At 44.1% G+C, this 14,803-nt stretch overlaps 1 protein-coding gene across 1 annotated transcript in view; it reads right to left on the reverse strand.

The window, feature by feature from the left end:
- MRAP2 (melanocortin 2 receptor accessory protein 2) overlaps window positions 1-14,343 on the reverse strand; it is a 40,803-nt gene extending 26,460 nt beyond the window's left edge. Inside the window, exon 1 of the mRNA XM_004386040.1 lies at window positions 14,279-14,343. The gene's annotated coding sequence lies outside the window, so the exon portion shown is untranslated. The remainder of the gene's footprint in view (window positions 1-14,278) is intronic.
- Between the last annotated feature and the right edge of the window lie 460 nt (window positions 14,344-14,803).

The following is a 14,803-nucleotide window of genomic DNA, read 5'->3' on the forward strand; positions in this document are numbered from 1 at the left end:
GTTTAAAGTCAGGAAAGGTGTGCATCAGGGTTGCATCCTTTCACCATACCTATTCAGTCTGTATGCTGAGCAAATAATCTGAGAAACTGGACTATATGAAGAAGAATGGGGCATCAGGATTGGAGGAAGACTCATTAACAGCCTGCAGTATGCAGATGACACAACCTTGCTTGCTGAATGGGAAGAAGAGTTGAAGCACTTACTGGTGAAGATCAAAGACCACAGCCTTCAGTAGGGATTACACCTCAACATAAAGAAAACAAAAATCCTCACAACTGGACCAATAAGCAATATCATGATAAACAGAGAAAAGATTGAAGTTGTCAAGGATTTCATTTTACTCGGATCCACAATCAACACCCATGGAAGCAGCAGTCAAGAAATCAAAAGACACATTACACTGGGAAAACCTGCTGCAAAAGACCTCTTTAAAGTGTTAAAAAGCAAAGATGTCACCTTGAAGACTAAGGTGCACCTGACCCAAGCCATGGTGTTTTCAATCGCATCATACGCATGCAAAAGCTGGACAATGAATACGGAAGACTGAAGAACTGACGCCTTTGAATTATGGTGTTGGCAAAGAATACTGAATATATACCATGGACTGCCAAAAGAACGAACAAATCTGTCTTAGAAGAAGTAAAACCAGAATGATCCTTAGAAGGAAGGATGGCAAGACTTCATCTTACATACTTTGAACATGTTGTCAGGAGGGATCAGTCCCTGGAGAAGGACATCATGCTTGGTAAAGTAGAGGGTCAGCAAAAAAGAGGAAGACCCTCAACAAGATGGATTGACACAGTGCCTGCAACAATGGGCTCAAGCATAACAACGATTGTGAACATGCCGTAATATGGGGCAGTGTTTCGTTTTGTCGTGCATAAGCTCGCTATGAGTTGGAACCGACTTGACAGCACCTAACAAAACAACAACCATCCTACTCTATCGCTCCTTCCCTGCATACTCTCATCAACTAGATCAGGGGTCATTAAACTAATCAAGCCCACCACTTGTTTTTGTACAGTCCATGAGCAAAGGATATTTTTTATATTTTTAAAAGGTTAAAAAAAAGAATAGCAATATTTTGTGACACAAGGAAACTATATGAAATTCAAATTTAGTGTCCATAACAATGCTTTACTGGAACACAGTCACCTTCATTTGTTTATATATCATTTGTTAGTGGTACTTGCATGTTGTTATGATGCTGGTTTCAATGGAGCTTCCAGACTAAGACAGACTAGGAAGAAAGGTCTGGTGATCTACTTCCAAAAATCAGTCCGTGAAAATTCTATGACTCACAATAGTTTGATCTGCATCTTCTCATGGGGATGGCACAGAACTGGGCAGCATTTCATTCTGTTGTGCATAGGATCATCATGAGTCAGGAGCTAATTGGAAGGCCTCTAACAGCAACAATGGCCACTTCAGCGTAACAACAGCAGAGCTGAGTGCAAAGCCTAAACTACTTGCTACTACTTAAGACGCCCTTTACAGACAAAGTTTGCCAACCCCTGATTTAACCAAAAAAAAAGTCTATTCCAACTTATAGGGACACTACAGGATTTCCAAAGCTATAAATCTTTATGGAAGTAGACTGCCACATCTTCCACCCGTGGAGCAACTGGTGGGTTTAAACAGCTGACTTTTTGGTTACCAGCTGAACAGTTTAACCACTGCACCACCAGAGCTCCTCAGAACCCCTGCTCTAGAACCATAAAAAAAATTATCTGCGTTCCAGTTTTCCCATCTGAAAAATGAAGATGATAATGGTACCTACTTCATGGAGTTGTTCTAAGGATTTAATGAAATGTTGCATGAAAAATGGTTAGCCAGGAGCTCGGTTGCTAACCAAAAGGTTGGCAGTTCAAATCCACCAGCTGCTCCTTGGAAACCCTATGGGGCAGTTCTACTTTGTCCTATAGGGTCGCTATGAGTTGAAATCAACTCAACGGCAACAGGTTTGGTGTTTTTGGTTTTTAGCACTACCATTGGAGCCCTGGTGGCACGGTTAAGAGCTAGGCTGCTAACCAAAAGGTCAGCTGTTTGAGCCCACCAGCCGCCCCTTGGAAACTCTATGAGGTAGTTCTACTCTGTCCTATAAGGTCACTGTGAGTTGGAATCAACTCAACAGCAATGAGCTTGGTTTGGTTTTGGGTAGCACTATCATTATTAGCTAAGATATGCTGGTCTGGGACAGAAGAGCCTAGATTTATTCTTCAGATACCACTAACTCCCCTGTCAGACAATTCCTATCAAATTCACCTTGTAGTTAATTAATCTATGTGCTTCAGGTAAACAGATAAAATTATAATACAAAATACCTTAAAAGAGATTTAGATGGTTTAATGATCAACAATTACATCTCAGGATCCATGCTGTTCCACCAAGTCAAAATATGGTAATAATTTCTGTCTCCCTTTTTTTATTTTTTAAGGACAATAAGATGAAGTCTGATTTGATCATATCATTTTTCTTGGAAATCAACATTACAGCCAATATAATAAGCAGAGCAGAAGGAGGCACTAGGCTTCATCTAGCCTCAAAATAAATAACAATGAAAAAAAATGGAAAGACATAACCTAACAAGGAAAATAAAGATGGGAGAGTGTTTTCTATTCTTGTCTAAACAGCACATCACAAGCCCAAGGGGCAGCTCTCCTGGCATAAATTCTCCACATCTGTATACAATGTGATCCTTGTTTGTGGCTGCTAAGGCCAGTCAGAAAGACTCACTCACACAGCCCTCCCAGGCTGATCAGGGACTAGCAAATAAAGTACATCTGTAAAAGAGTCAGATATCAAGAAATACCAACCACTTACCTATCATAAGGAGGCCCTGGGTGGAGCAAACAGTTAACGTGCTTCGTAGCTAACCAAAAGGTTGGTGGTTCCAGTCCATTCAGAGGTGCCTCAGAAGAAAGGCCCAGCGATCTACTTTTGAAATATCATCCATTGAAAACCCTATGGAGCACAATTCTACTCTGATACTGTCTTAGGCTGGGTTCTCTAGAGAAGGAAAACCAGTGAAGCAAGCATATATATATGTATATATATATATACACAGAGAGAGAGAGATTTATTTCAAGGAAATGACTCATGGGCTGTGGAGGCCATGAACCCAAGATCAGCTGGCTGCTGGCTCACAGGCTGCAGAGGTCGATAAATCCCAAGACTGGCAGGCAATACGGCAGGCTGCTGGCTCAAGTCCCAAGAACTGGAGGTCAGATGATGACAAGCAGGATGCAGGATCCAGAGTGAGCAAAAGCCAGCAAGCTTTGCCAGAACGTCCATATATATCAGATGCAGGCCACACCTCTGAGGAAAACTTCCCTTACAACTGATTGGCTGATCACATCAGATGACATCATGAAGGTGATTATATTATATCACAAAATGGAGGATAACTACTTCATTACATAACTGCCAAATTACATCATTACATAACTGCCAAACCACTGAGAATCACGGCCCAGCCAAGCTGACACACAACCTTAACCATCACAGACGCACGTGGGGTTGCCATGAGTCAGAATTGGCTTGATGGCAACTGATACCTACCATAAAGAAAGTTTTGGGGGTTTTTTTCCCCATTCCTTCTTTTTTTCTCCCTTACACTATTACCTTTCATATAAATGGAAACAAGGATGGGTAACGACCAAAAGGTAATGAAAGTTATATGTGCAAATATATATGAATGGAAAGCCCTGTGCCTTTGGTAGAGACCCCAAAGAGAGAAGAGCAAAGCCCTGACAAACACCTGGAGACAAGTGTGAGCAAATAACAGAGCCAGCCTATCAGAGGTTCTCCTGGGATGCAGACTGAAACGTGAGACAGCCTCTCCCCAAGCAACCACCATTTTGGTAGCCTTCAGATAAAAGGAGAGCTTTGTGTTTTCACCGGCTTTTTCCTCAATTCTTGAATCCCAAAAACAGGTTTGCAGGACAGAGCTCTGGACCTTGGGCCCTTCCATTACAGTAGACACCTAGTGCCTTTGAATGATGTCTATGAGGCAATATTTTTTCATCCAAGACTCCAATTAATCAGTTTAAGCCATCAAATGTACAAGGACAAACAACAAATAAAAGGCTGTGGTAAGACAAGATTTTGTATAATGCCCATTTTCAAAGCCCAGGGCTGCCTTTCTGAGTTTTGCAGAAACTTAAGCTAGAACTGTCTCACTATTTTGCAGCTGCCCACATGTCTGGGTAACGGCCCCCAGAGTCTGATAATCTCACCACGGTAAGGAAAGTCTGGGTCATAACACCATGCATGCAGTGAGTGAGAGAGGCGTTTGCACCACAGTTAGTCTCTGGGCTGCTGAAGAGCTGGCAGCTGCTCACCCTGGAGCACAAGAAACACAGGAAACATGGAGCACAGCAGGGCAGCTGCCCTCAGTGTGTCTGCTGCTCCTAAGTATCCCCGCCCGAGAGTTTCTTTGTGTCTAAGTGCTTCATAACAGTAGAGTCATTAAAAAGAATTTCTCTGAGAGCAAACATATCTGAAACAAGCTTCCTGGAGCAGTAGAGAGAGACAAATTGCTCTTTTGAGCAGCTGAAAGTACCACTGCCAAAAAAAAAAAAAAAAGCAGTAATAAAAATTGTGACTGCAACTCAAAATCATACTTGAATAGGAAGTTTTTCTTTTCCAGGGTAGTTTGGGTCGACTTATGAGTGAGTGGGGAGAGGAACCGGGGGGACGGGGAGACAAGATCTCAAAAGATCTCAAACCAAACAGAGAAAGTGTGATTAGCAGGTGCCCAGACACCTGCCCAAACCATCGTCCCTTTTCCCACCCATGTTCCTACCACTTTCATCCCTCTAAAATTAAAGCCTTTGTAGACTCCTCCCGGGCAGTGCTTAAAAATTGCTAACACAGCCTTATTCCCCAGTTCAGTTCTTTCTGTTCAGATTCTGTTCAGATTCCATCTGAACCACCACCTTCTGCTTGTACTTGTCACTTTTAAGTCCCAAGTTTGCAGACACCTTTTCTGTGAATCCATTTTAAGTTGGCAGCTTTTTTCATAAGCTGTGGATTTTTATCTCCTCCAATCAAAAAGACTGTCTTTCCAAGGACTTCAGAGTCTTCTCCCACTCCTGACTCCTATCCTTTGACTTGAGCATACATTTTACTTTTGAAGTCAGACATTCTAGCCACTCAATTCAGACTAAATTTCTCTCTCTCTCTCTCTCTCACACACACACACACACGGGATTCCTACTCTCTTCTCAAATTGACACACTTCCCAGATTTCTGTACATATATCAAATGTTTTATGCCATTCCCTAGTGTTTCCTATCAAGTACTCAGTTACCTAGCAGACCTCAAAAATATGGTGACTTACAGTTAACAGAGCTATTTTCACTTCTCCAGGGCACAAAATAAATGGAACAAAGAGTTTTCCCAAGTCCTCTTTTTTAAAATCTGAATCAATGTCAATAGAATAACAACTTCCAAAAACAGAAACAGGACTTAATAATTTGCACAGATATTCAGTAAACACTTGGAACTAAGACATGCTTAATTAACAAGTGGGCATTCTTCCTCAACCAGCTGATGGTTCACTGGGGACAAACTGGGCTCATAAATCCACCAGTTCCAGTTACATCCTAGGCACTTATATGGTAGTAAACAGGCTAGAAAAGAATTTTTTAAGTTAACGTTTTCTGGCTCTGTAGTGTCTGGGTATTGTAAACAGTTAAAAAGCTCAGCTGCTAACCAAAAGGTTGGAGGTTTGAGCCCACTCAGAGGCACCTTGGAAGGAAGGCTTGGTAATCTACTTCTGAAAAATCAGCCATTTAAAACCCTATGGAGGACAATTCTACTCTGACACACATGAGATCGCCATGAGTCGGAGTCAACTCAACAGCAACTGGTTTTGGTTTTAGTACTCCCCAGTTCAGTCCAGCGAATGCGAAGTGCTACGTGCTGGGACACAATGTTTTCCTTGAGGATCTTTGGATATTTCCAAAGTACTGGATCTTCCCAATACTCCATAGTAAAAGTCTGATAAGACTGAACAAACCAATCCTCTCTTGGCCTTCTCCTTCCTCTGGCCTCTTCCTCGGCAAGCACCATCTGGGCAGGGACCTCCTGTTTTGTTCACCAATGTATTTACAGCACCCTGCACAGCAGACATGCAATAAATGCTTCATAGCAGATATTATGGATTGAACTGTGTCCCCCTAAAAAATGTGTGTCAACTTGGCTAGTCCATGATTCCCAGTATGGTGTGATTGTCCACCATTCTGTCATCTGATGTGATTTTCCTATCTGTTGTAAATCCTGCCCCTATTATGTTCATGAGGCAGCATTAGAGGTAGTTGTCACTGAGACAGAACTTAATCTGCAAGATTAGGTTGTATCTTGGGTCAATCTCTTTTGGAATAAAACAGAGAGAAAAGAGCAGAGAGACAGGGGGACTTCCTACTAACAAGGAAACAGACCCGGGAGCAGAGCGTGTCCTTTGAACCGGAGGTCCCTGCGATGACGTGCTCCTGGACCAGGGGAAGATTGACCTTCCCCCAGAACTGACGGAGACAGAAAGCCTTCCCCTGGAGTTGGTGCCCTGAATTCAGACTTCTAGCCTACTAGCCTGTGAGAGAATAAACTTCTGTTTTTTAAAGCCATCCACTTATGGTATTTTGTTACAGTAGCGCTAGATAACTAAGGCAGCAGATACGCAATAAATTCTTATTGAATGAAAGAAGTGATGTTGAGAAGCTAGAAAACTATCTTTTTTCACCCAAAGCTAAACCTGAGAGTTCTCCCATCATAAGACAGACTTCAGTTGGACAGCAAGAAGAATGTCATGCCCACCCAGAGATAAAACACTTCTGAAAGAGGCTGTAAAATCTCCAGGAAGAGAGGAGGCACTACTCTGAAGTATGCAGCGAGGGTGCCAGGTACCCTGTCTCTGGCCGGGCGAGAAGAATAACTGCACCTTGGACCCAGCTCTGTGGATTCAGGAAGCTGGATTTTCACAGGGGTGAGAAGGCCCTTACGAACACAGTCACACTAATCAAGAGTAGGAAATTGATTTACAACCACAGCATCAATTTGCTGAATTACAATAAGGAATAAGCAGACCAGAGCACTGGTGTTACACAGTATGGTAAACAAAATTTAAGACTAGAAAATTAGCTGAGGAATGTGGAAGTTATTTAATATAATAAAAGAAGCCCCTGTTCAACCACCAGCTACACATGTGCCAAGAGGTTATGCTGCTTTTCTTGTATTCCAACACAGATGTCTGCTGCAATCAACTGCTCTCTTGGTGGAGGATGGGGCTCCCGCCACAGAAAAGTCATAAGTTTAACTCCTGCCTCTTTCTGGGCCTGGTTTTCCTTGGTCTGGACTTCTAAAAAGTCTAGGCATGTTGATGGTACCAACAGAATCCGAAGCAGGCTACACTAGTACAGCCAGGTTTTCTGAGTTCACATTACTATTTTGCTCTTTCTATCCCTACGCCTTCAGTAGAAGTGGGTTTAAAAGTACTAGAGCTGAGCCAAGGAACTGTCAAAAAGCAGCAACCCCTCAGCAAGTGCACTGGGGAAGTGGGTAATTATTGAGGGCTCCCCAAACCAAAAGAGGACCCCAGGAGACGGAAGACGGTGCTGGAACAGCCCCGCAACCCTCCCCAGGAAGGTCTTTCTTCCATGGCCAACCTTCAAGGATTCTGCTCAGCTTTGCTGTTTTCAAGAGCCCTTGTAGGGAGAGTCCTAGGCAGCTGAGAGAACGTTTGGGCCAGCTCATGGCTCTCTCTCCCTGCCTGGTCCTGAAAACACGCTGACTGCTTCCCAAATTCTCCTTTTCAGAAGCTTCACCTTCTGTTGTTCCTGGCATTACACCACCTCCTTCATTTCAGCAGAAGTCCATTATAAGTTATCATTCCAAAGCTTTCAGGTCCTATTCATAGATGACATTGAAAGTCGGTTGCTTTCTGATGGCAAAGAGGATGCACCTTAATCTCATTAAACTGGCTTCAGTTTCTTAGGAATCTACTCTGGAGACCAGCTGGATTTCATGGACCTATAAAACAGGGTTTGGAGTCCCTGGGTGGCTCAAACGGTTAAGCACATGACTACTAGCTGAAAGGCTGGCGATTTGAACCCACCCAGAGGCGCCTTGGAGACAAGCCTGGTGATCTGCTTCTGAAAGGTCACAGCCTTGTAAAAGCAAGTTGTATTCTGCACACATGGGGTCGCCATGAGCTGGAATCAATTAGATAGCAGCCAGCAACAGTAACAACAAAATAGGGTTGCCAACATTTTTCATTTTGCCACGTAGGGCTATTAAAAAATAACTGTCATTAACAATTATTATCACTTTATATTAGAAAAGCCATTTTAAACATCCTCCAAGTAGGGAAGATATAATTTCATGATAAAGGCAGTCTGGCAATCTGACGTCAATATTTTCACAGCAAGCAGACCACTTCCATGCACGTTTGCACTCCACTGCCTCTGCCCACTGTCTTCACAGTATAGGTACTTGCTATGGTTTAAACAGTCACCCATTCCGAAAGCAAAGGAGTGAAAGGGATGCAGTCAAATTTTCTTCCAGATACATGATTCTAGAACTTGATAAGAAAATGCGAACTTGCTTTTCATTTGCATCACAAACCCAACAGTCTGCTTATTTGTAAAAATTGTGTGTGTGTGTGATAGTTCTTTGACTTGCTGAAATTAATTTGCGGAAAACAATGTTCTCTTTGATGAATTAATTCGACAAACTGATCTAAAAAATTAAGTTAAAAAATGACTTGGCTTTACTGCAACTAGGCAACAAATATATTTTTGAAAACAACAACAATTTTCAAAACATCATTAATCTCTCCCACATTTGCCATCTTCAATAAGTTCATTTATTATGTTCTCATAAACATGCCCTTCAAGGAGAAAGAGCACTAGTTCTGAACATGTTAAAATTTGTAGGGGTGAATTCAGCCCAGCAAGTTTTTTTTTTTCAACGCTTACTATGATCTTGACTATGAAAGATTTAGTGGAGGCGTAAGAGTTGAGGCCTCTGCCCTCAAAGAATCCACGTTTGTATCAGAAACCATCCTCTCCCCTATAGAACCTCACCCTCTCAAATGCACTCACGCATGCACACACCTACACAGAGGTTAAGGGGCAATGCAAAGGCCTGCTGACACAGACAGACAACAGGTACAACAGGGTCATTAAGAAAGGGAGGGCTGGTGGTAGGAGCTTCATGAAGGAGACCAAGCCCTCAAGATGACCCTTCTGAGTCTTTGTCCATATTATTCCCCTTGCCAACCTCGACTGCCATGTCACTCTTCTCCAGACGCCTGCCACCCTTGAGAGCTGAGCTCAATCATTGCCGACTCCGTGGAGTCCTGTCCAACTATTTTAGCCCAGAAGAATCGCCTCCTTCTCTCAAATCCCATCACAGCTGAATCTTTCATTTTAATATCAAAGAGAGTATAAATCAAACCAAAAACCAAATCAGTTGCTGGCAAGTCAGCTCTCACTCATGGAGACCCCATGTGTGTCAGAGTAGAACCGTGCTTCATAGGGTTTTCAATGGCTATGACTTTTCGGAAGTAGCTCGCCAGGCTTTTCCTCCAAGATGTCTCTGGGTGGATTCGAACTGCTAACTTTTTGGTTAGTAGCCAAGCACTTAACTGTTTGTACCTCCCAGGGACTCCTTAGTATAAAGCAGACCCCCTAAAAATCTGACTTTGCCTCTCACAGAGCCCTCATATTGATTTATAGCTCCTATTACAAAACACCATGCCAGGTGAATTAAAACTTTAAAATTAGAACATTTTAACAACTAGGAAATCAACCACCCTTTAAATCTTAATCAATGGAGTTTTTGAAGCCCTTGGCACAATAAAATCAAGAAAAGTGAGACTGGCCATATCTTAAATCACTTTGAGGGTGATTTGCCAAACAAGACTACTTTGTATTTATTGCTCGCGGTATCTGTCTCTAAGCAGTACCCACCGTTCTTTACAGCTCTGAGCTCAATCATTCTTTTGACAAGCAAGAGAAGAGGAGAGGGACCAGGTATTTCAATCTCTACTCCACAGAAAAGAATATTTAAACTAAAGCAGTAGCTTACTTAAGAGCTCAATTCAAAAACAGCAGAAAATCTGAACTTCCTAATGATGATCTTACCCTCCTAGGTCTGGGGTTCTTAAACCACAATGCATGTCCTTTCTAGCTCCTCCACCTCCCCAACCCAAGGCCACCTCACTACAATCCCTGTTTACAATTAAACCAGAGCTTGGTGGGGTGAGGGCAGTGCAGGCTCCAGGCGCTCCACAGACACCTCAATGTTCAGGGAGGGGTCCTGCCAGAAAACAGCCAGAGAGGGAGGGGCCTTGCAAAGTGAGGGGTGGAAAACAGAGACCCCTTGCTTAGGTTTGGGTGTGGCCAAATACCCCTCAAAATCTCGGGACACAACGGGCTCAACTCCTTGGAGCATAGATGTTACTAGAATACTTGGACGATTTTTTTTTTATATTAAACAAGCACAGATACCTTACAAATATGTTATGGATGACAAATATGTCATCAGGATGTCATAAAGATATGCTAGGGATGAAAGATATGTCATCAGGAAAGCCCAATCGCTAGAAAAGGACATCCTGGCTAGTAAAGTAGAGGCTCAGTGAAAACGAGGGAAATCGTCAATGGGATGGACTGACACAACAGTCACAACGATGGACTCAAACATACCAACGATCATGAAGATGGTTCTGTTATACGTAAAGCTGCCATGATTTGGAGCTGACCCGACAGCAACTAACAACAACATGTTACAGAGTAAACTGCAAATACCAAATAAGATAAACATATACTTGCTTCTGGCAGCCTTGCCCTCTGCTTTGTTGTTCTTGTTAGGTGCCACCAAGTCGGTTTCGACTCATAGCAACCCTATGTACAACAGAACAAAACACTGCCCAGTCCTGCGCCATCCTCAAAATCGTTACGCTTGAGCCCACTGTTTCACCACTGCGTCAATCCATCTCATAGAGGGTCTCCCTCTTTTTCACTGACCCTCTACTTTACCAAGCATGACGTCCTTCTCCAGGGACTGATCCCTCCTGACAACATGGTCAAAGTATGTGAGACGTAGACTCCCATCCTTGCTTCTAAGGAGCATCTTGGTTGTACTTCTTCCAAGACAGACTTGTTCGTTCTTTTGGCAGTCCATGGTATATTCAATATTCTTCGCCAACACCACAATTCAAAGGCTCAATTCTCCTTTGGTCTTCCTTATTAATCGTCCAGCTTTCACATGCATATGAGGCAATTGAAAACACCACGGCTTGGGTCAGGTGCACCTTAGTCTTCGATGTGACATCTTTGCTTTTCAGCACTTTAAAGAGGTATTTTGCAGCAGATCTGCCCAATGCAATGTGTTGTTTGATTTCTTGACTGCTGCTTCCATGGGTGTTGACTGTGGATCCAAGTGAAATGAAATCCTCGACAACTTTAATCTTTTCTCCGTTTATCATGATGTTGCTTATTGGTCCAGTTGTGAGGATTTTTGTTTTCTTTATGTTGAGGTGTAATCCATACAGATGGTTGTGGTCTTTGATCTTTATCAGTAAGTGCTTCAAGTCCTCTTCACTTTCAGCAAGCAAGGTTGTGTCATCTGCATAATGCACGTTGTTAATGAGTCTTCCTCCAATCCTGATGCCCCATTCTTCATATAGTCCAGCTTCTCGGATTATTTGCTCAGCATACAGATTGAATAGATATGGTAAAAGAATTTCATTATCAGTGCAACCCAACTCTGCTTTTGAGTAGCTACTTTACAATATGGTTCATTCAGGGCTGGTTCAATGAAACCATCAGGTTTTTTCTTTTACATGAACTGCTGCTCAGTGGGGCTACTCTCTAGCTTTTTAATTGACTCTTTCAACCTAAATGCACAACTAGACTTTTAACTGTACTGTGAGCCCAATGTTCTAGTACTACATCTCTTATCCAGATATAAAATAGGTCTCATAGATTATCCATGCCAGATTTGTAGCTGCTTCAACTCTGATAAATGTCCACCTCTGCCCTTTTCTAGATGCAAGACACCAAAGGCGAGAGCAGGGACAAAGACAGGTTGCACCTTCTCCCCTCCTTATCTTTAGGTATAATGTGAGGCTTTGTAAAATGCCTCGGCAAAGGCAGTGCACACCGTCTACTGCCCACTAATGGGGAGAGTCTGACTTACTTGCAGCTCCCTAGCTTTGGGAATAACAACAGCTACCTTGCTGTGAGGACTAAAGGAGACTATGTATTAGAAAGCACCTAGCCAAGTTGCTGGCACACCAAAAACATTAAAACGTCAGAAATAAAGGATTCAGAAATGAGTTCTGATTGGCAAAATAGCTCAGACTCTGGGGCCTAGAGAAACAGGGAGGTGGAAGACCACACTTTCCAGAATGTACTGATGACGTAATTTGTAAGATAAGGAAGGTGACCGCCACTGTGAGCAGAATGGGATCTGCCTGGAACGATGAGTGAGGGCAGCTGGGGACAGGTATGCAAGCCCAGGCAGAAGCAGCAGGATAAATAAACCAGAACAACACACAGACACACACACACATGCACGCGCGCGCGTTTTACAAAACGATACTCTTGTACATGTAATGCACTCTTCCCTTCTACTGAATTTCATTTTTTTAAAAAATGCTGGTTGGAATTCACTAAACTGTTATCATTACTTTAATGAGTCATAACTCTTCATTTGAAAAACATGGGATATGGCATTCCCCAATCTACAACCCAGGAGATGACCAGAAAAGGTAAAGAACTTCGTTTGGCATAAATTTTCTTTGTAAATCCTCTCCTAGGTGGTCTTGAGCTTTTTTTTTTTTTTTTTTAAAGAATTTGTCCTGGAATACTGCCAGGATTCAATGTTTCCCTCTTCTTAAAAGTCAGTTCTGCCTTCATCTCTCATGTCCACTCAAAGGTAACCACGAACCCCGTCATCTCTCCAAGATGCCTGTCATTTGGTCTTTGAACAATCCAGACCAGTTTCAGGCTTCAAGACCCTTTAAAAAGACATTTGAGCTGGCCTTCTCATTTTGAAAAGAAAGAAAGAAACTGAGCGCCACTCTGCCTTCTCTTATCGCCTGTTGATATCACTTCATCTCCCATAAACACGAGTGATCTTCTTGATCAGAACAAAACTCGTTGTTGTGGATACCCCAGCTCATGGTGGTGTCTGTCTTCTCTTTCTGTCTCTGCCTTATCCTTGCAGGTCCAACCAATTTTCTGCATCCATTCTTGGTGATGCATCCCATGTGCTCTACCTCAAAGACACTGTACTCACAGACCTAGTTTCCAGACCCCAATTCCCCACTATTAACTGAGGAAGTCAACTTGGAAAACTTATTTACTATCTCAACAGACTTTCCTTCATCTGTAAACTGGAAATACTACTTACCTTTGGGGTTTTAATGAGAATTTATATTTGGGAGTTCTCTTCTCTTCCCTATAGTAGCATGGCCACTGAAATCCCAAGGTTCTTTTCAGAACACCATTGAGTGTTTCATTGTCAGATTAAATCCGGAGGATTATCTGGGATTCTTCATGTCGTCTTAAATACTGTAGAAACCACAAAACCTCAAAACGTCTCTAATGAAGCTATTTTTTGCTTCCTCAATAACACAGAAAAGATGGAAAGGGGTGGAGGAATAAAACCATGGTTTCCCTCCAATCAGTGAGACGCCTTGCAGGCAACCTCCCCCGTCGAAACAAAATGAATTAACAGCTGCGAGGCCAGGATTCCTGTTGAGAGCCCTGCCCATCGCAGGGGGCGCGCACCGGGGGGCCAGGGGACAGCACATTTCTCTCGCAGGTGCAGGGTCCCCCGGCCGGAAGGGCGCTCCCAGCTGCGGAGCACCGAGATAGCAGGCAGGCCACCGGCAGGAAAGTTTTCACAAGGGCCGGAGGTGTGACCCGACCGCTGGGGCCGAGCGCAAGGGAGGAAGCCCACCCAAGCCCGAGCGCCTCCGCTTCCAGCCTTTTCTGACGCCCTGCGGCGGGACGCACGAACATCAAGGAGCTGCAGGAAGGTTTTAAACTTGGGTGCTCTCCACGGGGTCCACACTCTTCCTCTGGGCACCCTCAAATCCCGGTTCTCTCCCTCACACTCTATCCTCCAAAACACGCCCAAACTAAAACCACCCCTAAACGCAAGCGAGCCATACTGCCCTCCGGAGCCCGACACGCCCCGCGCCCCACACGCGGGACCCAGGGTTTGCTCGCCCCTGGAGCCCCGTCCCGCCATCTGTTACCGGTTAGCGCGCCCCGGCCCGCGGGCTCGACCCCCGTCGCGACTCCTCCGAGTTGCGTGAGCGCCACCGCCTCTTCCGGCCGCCTGGTCGCTCCTGGCGCGGCGGTGCGGCGGAGACGCGCGCTCCCGAACCGCAGCGGAGGCGGCGCGGGACGCAGTGGCAGCAGGGCCGGGAGCCGCCTCCCGAACTGGAGGGCGCCGAGGCGAAGAGGTGGTGAGCTTTGCAGAACCCTTTCCTGCTTACGCTGCTTCTCAGAGTCCCAATAAAGGCCTGCCCCAGGAAAAGGAAAAGAAATCTGAGAGAATTCTCTGCCCTCCAAGGCTCTGCCGTGTGTCCTACTGGCCGACTTTGGGTAACAGAAGTCATGAGCACCTGGGGATGGAATGGGCAATATGAATCGAAGTTTATGAAAACTCCTCAGCGGTGGGTTCAAGTTCAGTAAGGCTGTGGCCCTCCATAACGTGCTACTTAAATTACTACCTTAGTTTTAGTTCCTACTTCTGAGCCCTGGTGACGGAGACAACG

The sequence above is a fragment of the Trichechus manatus genome, unplaced genomic scaffold (assembly GCF_000243295.1).
Source record: "Trichechus manatus latirostris isolate Lorelei unplaced genomic scaffold, TriManLat1.0 scaffold00154, whole genome shotgun sequence".
Taxonomy (NCBI): Eukaryota; Metazoa; Chordata; class Mammalia; order Sirenia; family Trichechidae; genus Trichechus; species Trichechus manatus.